Raw genomic sequence first — 9,079 nt, 5'->3', positions numbered from 1 at the left:
CACCCTGCACCAACATTAGTTCTTGATCTATGCTCCCAGCTTGTTTTCATCCACTCTTCTCTAATATTTGTCCAAGTGTAGGCAGAGAAGAACAGGCTGGATGGGATCTGCAGGGTCTCTCAGTCCTGTCCCCATTGACTGCAACAGAGGCTTCAATCAAAGTGCCATTACCCCTGCCACGGAAAGACCAGCTGTGATATCTTTAATGGAGCAGAGGAAAAATTAGGAGAAATTGAGAACTTTTTAGTCACCACAATATGAAAAGAAGACACTAAAGCTATTAGAGAGAGTCCAAAGAAGGGCAATGAAGATGGTGAAAAGCCTTAATAGGAAGCCTTTTGAGGAACAGCTGAGGTCACTGGGTCTGTTCAGCTCAGAGGAGACTGAGGAGAGACCTCATTGCAGTTACAGCTTCCTCATGAGGGGAAGAGGAGGGACAAACACTGATCCCTCCTCTGTGGTGACCAGTGACAGGACTCAAGGGAATGTTGTGCCAGGGGAGGTTTGGATATTAAAAAAGGATTTTTCACCCCAGAGAAATGGTCGCAACACTGGCCTGACAGAGTTCAAAGAGCATTTGGACAGTGGTCTCGGGCACAGGGTGTGATTCTTGGGAATGGTGCTGTGCAGAGCCAGGTGTTGGACTCTGTGATCCTTGTGGGCTCTTTCCAACTCAGCTATTCTGTGATTCTGTGATTTCCAATTCCCGCAGTCACAGGATATCCCATGGATGCTTCAAGGTAGATCACTCTATTGTGAATGAGGGTCACATTCTGCCCCTCCCTGCCAAACCATCCAGCAGGATAACACCTTTCTGACTGCAGATCACAAACTGCTTTAATTTTCAGTATGTGAACTGAACAGACACTGTCTGTCTACCTTCATAAGTAAGGAACTCAATAAATAGGGATTTCTAGAGCAAAACCACTGATGTTGGAAACCTGCCATTGACATTACACAATTTAGGGGTGATAACAGCAAGTCTGATCCCCAGGACCACACTGGGGCATGTTGGGTGTGCAGCTGAGACACACCTGGTTTAATCTCTTTCAGGGAACCCCATTCACACACCCAGTGGCATTGCTGTGACACAACTCACACTGCAGTGAGTGGGGACCACCAAGACCACCACTTCAAAACTACAGTCCTGCTCTCGGTTAAAATGCTGATGTGAACGTACTTGCTAATGTTGTACCTGAGGATGTTACACCATCAAGAGCACCTGTCTGTGCCCTCTCTCTCAGCCACTCAAAGAAAAGTGTGTGTAGGAAACAGCTAGTGGCAAATTAGACATTTAGATAATAGAAAGCAGTTCCTCCTTATGCCTTACAGGTGATCAGTGGAGACCCAGAAGGGAATAATATTAGGTGAAGTGATGATGCAGAGAAGCAGCAGAAAAGCATCAGCTCCTCTTCACTATCAGTATATCACAGATCTGTCTCCTGTAATTCTCCCTTTCTTTTTGCAGTTCTTGCTGTGAGAAGTGGCTAGGAGGGACATGGAGCTCTTTGATGAAAAACAAACCTGAGAGCTCAGAGTAGTTCAAAAAAGCTCTCAATGCTCCTAATAGCTGAGCCTTGACAAACCCCTCTCCTTTCAGACTCAGAGGACTCCATCAGATGCCAGACTTCAGGGAAATGAACATGTGCAGGTCTCCTCCATCTTATTTTGAGAGAAGAGAAATTGGCCCTGCATTTTTCAGAGATGTGATTTAGGCTGAGGTAACCCACACCCAGCTTTCATGGGCTGGAACCTGTATATTGCAAAGCTGTCTTTACACATGACTTTTAGACAGAAAAAAAAAAAATTCCTGATACACTTGATATGCCAAAAAATAGAAAATAATTTAATACTTCTTCTCCTCTGATTTAGGAGACAGTGCTTAGATTTTTTTCCTTATATATGAAAATACATCCTCCAGTGGGATTAAATAGCATCTACAAGTGCAGACACAGAGTACACTGCTGGTAAAGGGAGTCCCTGAGTTTGCATGCGAGACCTGTGTTTGCCAGGAGACTTCAGACTTTCACATGTTCAAGGAACTAACATCTAAGAAAGAAAAAGAACACAATTTTTGGCCCCAAAACTCAAAAGGAACATTGATGTACAGGTTTTAGTGCTGTTCTTACACCAAGTACTAGAAATCTGGCTTTATCCACTCATTTAATCAGCACCCATTTATCACCACAGCTGACTGAAATGATCCTAATGATAAATGTCTTGTTACACAAAAAGCGGTTGCGATAGAATTAGTGACATTAAGAATTTTTCATAATTTAAATTATAATAAGTCTTTTTTCCTCTACAGTTATTTCTTTCAGTAATCCATTCTCACTTTAGTATCTCCTGAACTAGAATTAGTGGCATTAATACATTTTTTACTATTCAAATTATGGTCTACCTTTTCCTAATAGCTGGGTATTTCATTTAGTAAAGGAGACTAAATTAACATCCTTCAAAGAAATTATTTAATTTAACAAGAAATCTTTCCATCGTTGGATGAGGTAATAAAAAACCTTTATTATTGAAAGTTATTGATATAGTTTTTAAAAAAACATGATTAAAAGTATGCCTTCTATGAGAATCTGTAAGTTTCTCTACTTTTCTTTTTAAAAGTCTCCCACCTTTCTTTTCATACATGTTTGGTATTCTAAACATCTTAGAGTTCATTGGGAAAAGAACAATCACAGCATCATCTGAAGAATGGAAAATTTGTACATCAAATTTCTTATTTTATCATTCACAGACTTATACATGGCAAATTAATAAATACATCGACCTCTTTCTGAAAAAAACTAATGGTTTCAGAAGACTTGGATCTACTAGAATTATGGGAGACAATGACGATTTATTTAAGTAACCTAATTAAATCTTGTTATCCATAATAAATGTCTTTCCAGCTAATATTGTAAGAGTAGGAATTTCAAAGTAAAAAAATCTAATCAGCAAAGGAACGGCTTCTGAGTGGCAGCCGTCATGGATGGCTGCTGCTGTGCAGGCAGGGCTCTCTGGAGAGAGGGACAGATCCAGCAAATTCTTACTGAGGCTGCCTGTAGCAAATTATACTGCAGTCTATCTCTCCATATCTGATATATAATGCTGGCTTTACAGGAAATGTAATGAGACTTGTAATATATTTTTTCTGTCTTTTAATAACTCTGTGCTTGGGAGAAAATCATTATAAAAGGCAAAATCATTATTATGAGTCATTTCCATAGGCTAGACCTGAAATGCAGTAGTCTAGGTATTTCAGGTATTTATTTAAGCAAAATCAACCTAAAATGTTAACCTGGAGAAAATGTACTTTCAGGGCCTAATCCGAGAATTTTTTTTCATCTTGCATGGAACCTGCGAAGTCAAGCTATTAATGATTTATAGAAATAGGACATTAGGAAGTATTTTAGTATTTTAGTCAAGCATCACAAAACCAACCTAAATACTATTAAAGAATATGGCTTGTTTTTTTCACAGCCATCTCTTGCACTGAAACTCAACAAATGTCAGTAAACCCATTTACATCTAAAAAGAGATACTGAGAAGAATAATGAGAAACTGTGGTATGGGCCAAACTCCTGCACTGCAGCATGACCCAGAAGTAGAGTGCATCCCAGGCAGTCCATGTGTGTCATCAATGACCTTTGCAATAACACATATTCCCGCTTTAGAAACATAGAGATGTTTAGTTGGCTGCCAGGTTGGTTGGCACTTTATTACTGAAGTCTTACACAATACTGTTGCCTTCTCACAGAACAGGTCTTTTCTTTATTTCATTTGCTTAATGAGGGATGGCCTGAATCATGAGTATGAAAGCTAGAGCACTAATCAGCTTTCCCATCACCCAGGGCATTGGATTTGGCAGAGTGGTTTCAGCCCATCTCCATACCTAAGGAACCAGCTTTTTGCAAAAAGTAGTCCATTAAACTGGAAAAACACATTACTGTACCACAGTATGATGGTGTGCTCTTGTTAAAAGTAACAGGCCACTGGAAATGTCCCAAAGAGTGAGGGAAGAAGTTGCATCTGAGCATGAGCCACACTTCACTTTCCCATATCCCCTTCTGAGTGTGGAAGTGCCTTGACAACAGCAGGGGATCTATAGCTCAGGTCATGCTTGTTTGACCCTTTGCACACAGGGCAGCTTCCCATGGGATGAGGCTCAGAGAAATGGCACAGCATCCACAGTGAGTATCCACACTGTTTTCCCCTGGAGCAGTTCCTACCCCAGAACCACCTAGGTCAGGTTTTTGGACAACCAAAAGCCTGCCCTTTATCCTGCCCCACATTTCTGCCCTTCCTGCAGGCGCTGTGATGACATGTAAGGGCAGAGACCTACAAGGAGTCATCTAGTGTGGGTACCACAGAACTTGTCCCTGGTTAACACAATGCATAACCACACACCCAGCACTACTTCTTTGTATTAATACAAGCCTTAGGCCACATGAACACATTATTCTCTGATTCTTCATTTCTAAGCCCACTAAATTTTCAGGTCTACATCTTAAGAAGACGAAAATCTAAAGTGCAAAAATTGCATATTTTATACTGCCAGAATCCTTAGCCTCTGGAAGGTATCAACAGACCAATTAAAACCAAACCAACCAAAATCAAAAGGCAGACTCCTGAAGCCCATTATCTAACACATTAACTTCTCTTGATTTGTCTTGGATAAAAGGCCAAGAAAATGAATATAGATTATAGTGCTGGATTACTTGTAATAGAACAGTAGAATAGTGTAGAAATAGTTATTTAATTTGATTTCTCGTTTGAAGATTGATTATGCATTCTTCATCAATGATTTATTTATTTATTTGAAGTTCTTTATCAGTCATTTTAGTACCAGAGGCAAAGGCAGTTCTCCTGTAGGCAAACTCCAATGCAATACGTACAATGTAAGATTCACTGAAGTAATTATGGAATGAGATATTTGCTTCATTTCTGGAACATGTAGAAATTTTCTTTTCATGGTGGAAAACCAGCAGGTACTCCAAGTGCCTGATTTCATCAAATGTACTGAACATTTACTGAAGTCATACAGTTTAGCATAGTGTGTATGGTTATAGTTGCAGTAAATAGATCTGTAGCATACTTATAGATATCACAAACTGTTTAGGATGAGAATGAAGTGAAAACACAGTTGATTTAAAAATTGTTTATAATTATAATGACATTATATGTGCATTTCTGGCCTGTATTACTGCTTTTGCAAATAAACTTTCCATGCCCTTTCTGGTTTTCTTTGCCAGCTGCCATTTCCCACTCCAGTCCAGACATAACCATGCTTTGCTCAGCTACAAAAATAGCTCTTCTTCTCAGAAATAGGATCTTTTCCTTCAAACACAGAGATGACAAAGGCTTCTGTGTTTTGCATTTTAACAACAAAAAAGGGAAGGGGAGGTCTGAGGAAAAGTAGCCTGAGAAGATCAGAGGTGCCCAAAAGAGTGCAAAAATGGTATTGTTTTAAACAGAGAATTTTTTCCCCCAACATTGTTATTGCATTATTGTGGTTCTGTATAAAGTAGAGCATTTATAGAAAGTGACAGATTTTAGTGTCGTTATTTGTCTTTACAGTTCCAGAAGAAAGGAAAAGCCAGAAAGGCAGCAAGAGGAGGACTCTCTAGTTTCACTTAAGAATTGTTGCAGATTAATTCAACCAGATCCAGTTTTAAAGGTTTTATTACACAGTTCTGCCACTCTTCATGAGAGAGGAGAGATAAGGGAGCAGACTAACTTGCAGACAGCTCCTCAGCATGTATAGGAATTCACATGGCCCCTGAATATTGAATTGACATGAACAGATACAAAATAGACTCTCTGGAACAACGACACCAGGACACAACAGTGCAAGTAAAAATTCAGTATCCCACCATATTAAGCAACTGTTCTCCTTATATTTTATTGCATACAGATCTGTTATGCTCTATACCAGAAGTAAATGGATTTTAGTGGAGAGTCTTGAAAGTAAATAGTGTGTGCCCTGCTGGGAAATGCCAGAGCCCTGGCAGTGGCACTGTCCCTTGAGGATTTCATGTAGAGGGAAGGAAGAAGACCTTGTGCTTTCAAATGATTTCACTGCACAGGAGACATGTAATGAGTAACATGCATTTGCTCTGGTTAGAGAACCCTACTGTGGCAATTTCTTCCTATCATAAAAAGTCATTTTATAAATACACTTAGACTGTTCTTGAATGTGGAGAGGTAAGGAGAAACCCAGCACAGCTGGGGACAAGAAAGGAGATGGGATCTCCAGTCACTGTTCAGAGACAGCTAAGTTGATGTCCCAGCAGGAGAAATGCCATGCACTCATGTTGCATGTGCTCTCACTCACTGTTACTAAAAGCCATTATTAACTTGGAGAGAGAAGGTGGTTTGGCTGCACCTTTCTGAGTGAACTCCAGTCAACTTGGTTCTTGAAGCTGGCTTTCTAAGAACCATATTGGTACTCCCTCTTCATCTTTTTGTGTCTATACTGATTAACAAAATACATTAACAAGTCCACTGAGATGACGAGAGAGGGAGCTGCAACAACCACTTGTAGAACACCACCAAGTTCAAGCATCCCTATGACCTTCCTCAAAGTCAGTAGAGATGTGCCAGAACTGAAGGTGTATTACAGGCTGTCCCAAAACCTCTGATATGTTCCAAGTTCAGTAGATATGTCCAAAGTTAATTCACAGAGGGGCACCTGGGCAAAGCCATGCCAGGAGAGGGTTGCCCTGTGGGAGTCAGCCCTCCTTGGCATTGCACAGGGAGGATGACCATCCACATCACCTCACAGCAATGTGCTGCATAAAGCACAGTGGAGTCCAACTGGGGACAGGCAATTGGATAATACAAAGCAGTGCTAGGGCTTGAATGTTGAAATTATCAATGTGCTGGTACCAGTCTCTTGCCTGCTGTGTGTAAAGTAGAAAACTTCCTGAGCCCATCCTGCACAAAATGCAGTCACAGTTTGATCTCTGATGGAAAAATGTTAGCATAAAGCAAAGGGCTCTAAGCCAAGGAAGACTGATAACACTTTCTCTAGTCTCCCCACCTTCATAATTAAAAGGAGGAATGAAAAAAGGATTTAGATTGTATTGAAAGAAAAGGCACCAGGGAGCAGATTCAATTTTTGAGTCATCATAGAAATTCTCTAAAATTCAATTACAGTGATGTGGATCGACATAGGATGTATCATTATAGTACCCTAGAGAGGTCAATAAAGCATACTGTAAAGTTTCTACAAGATTTCATCAGGACTATAATATAGATAAGTCTCATTGTTTCACATGTTTTGCAGCTGCTCTAACTTAATTTTCAGGGGTGCCATCATGTAATTATCAAAGATGATTAAGTTTTATGCCCCCAGATCTTGCAGGTTAAGTCTGCAGGGAAAGAGTTCAAACTTATCATATAAAAGTAGAGATGTAATTAGGCTCTGGAGAGTGAATAAATAAATCATACCAAGCGAAAAAGGGCAACCTATCTACCAACAGACCAGCATATATACAGATGAAGCTAATGTCATACAGTGAAATATCAATTTAAAGTACTGGAAATTAACAGGTATGTCACAGAGCCTTGACTTTTAGCCACTCACCAGTAAAACATCTGCATTTCTTTAGCTATGAAATCTGTCCACACTGACTAATGTTTTAATCTTTACAAATAGAGATGGGTCACAGTGACATAATATTGTATGTATGGCCCAGACATTGCCTCCAGCACTCACCATGGAATTGCAAGTCTACAAAATATTCTATTTTTAAATTTACCACAAGTTCACAAGGAAAGACTGGGACTGATTGTGGGTTTCTCTTGTCTAACAATAGGTGACACTGCCATTGGACATGCCCTCAATATCTGGGGCTTCTGAGTGGGGCTGGCAGAATGACATAAGACTTGTGGAAGGTCTGCTCCTCCAGAAATAGCAGCTGAAGGTAGGGGGCATAGCAGGGTCTGAAATTACTCTAGACTCATTAGGATTTAGTAATTTTTTTTTTCCCCCACGGGTTATTGAGCTGCATAATTTGATCCAGTGCCTGCTAAAGGACCCAGGTGTTTTGGTCACTGGGAAAGGTCCCAAGAGCATTTTAATCCTCAGCCTATTGGATCAGGGACTTAATGTGGGACTGTATTTATCAGTCTATACCTTTAGCATGGGAAGAGATAAAAATTAAGACTTGCTGATTGTGGTAATTTCACCTTGAACAAATGTGGTGGAAATAGTGGTTAAGAGATAATAAGAACATGTAGAAATTTGTAAAGGCTAAAAGAGACTGACCCATCAGTGACAAAAGATCAAGAAACATGGGTCATGCTAGCTGTCCTTTCTGCCTGTGTGAAGATAAGAGCCTAGCTGATGTCAGTGAACAGCAGGTACTGAAAACTGAGAAAAATACCTTGCGTTTGAAAATTTCATGCCATAACATCAAGTTCTTTATGCCATGTCTAAAGCATCAAGTATATACCACTTGTCAGGCAGGATGCAGAAGCTGATTTACTGCCAGAGTGGAGGGTCTGCCATCCCTTCTGACTGCCTTGCACAGCCCCAGGGTGTCAGGGCACCTTCACAGCTACACAGCCTGGCCCAGGCCCATGCAGCCCCTATAGCTGGTCCACATCAGCCTTTCTTTCACCAAATTCACTTTCTTGGACAATCCTCTGATGGTTCATGAATTTCATTGGAGTAGCTGTGTCTGCTGCATTTGTGGTGTGAGGGAAGGGAGGATATTTAGAGCTCTGGGGGAAAAATTCAGGGAGCTTTATGGAAAATGCAGCTTTTTTAATGAAGAGTGGATTTCTTTGTGCTTTTAATGGGAATACATCTTGTGCTGTTTGGATGAGGCACTTCTGAGAAAATTACTAATTAATCATTGCTACTTGTATCCAGACTGTTTACATTTCAGCTTGTTGTACTACAGTATAACTCTGATAAAATAGAGATGTTAAGGGCAGTTCAAACTCTTCACAATATAAACTAGGACTTCTGGGGCTTTTATATGTCTTGTAACACCATTTTTGCTTCTGGTAATATGTAGATAAAACCTACAGAGCCAACCCAATTTTGCTGTGAATTCTGGGCGAGCATTACAGTTCC

Source organism: Zonotrichia albicollis, chromosome 2 (genome assembly GCF_047830755.1).
Source record: "Zonotrichia albicollis isolate bZonAlb1 chromosome 2, bZonAlb1.hap1, whole genome shotgun sequence".
Taxonomy (NCBI): domain Eukaryota; kingdom Metazoa; phylum Chordata; class Aves; order Passeriformes; family Passerellidae; genus Zonotrichia; species Zonotrichia albicollis.
This window is presented reverse-complemented; position numbering follows the sequence as displayed.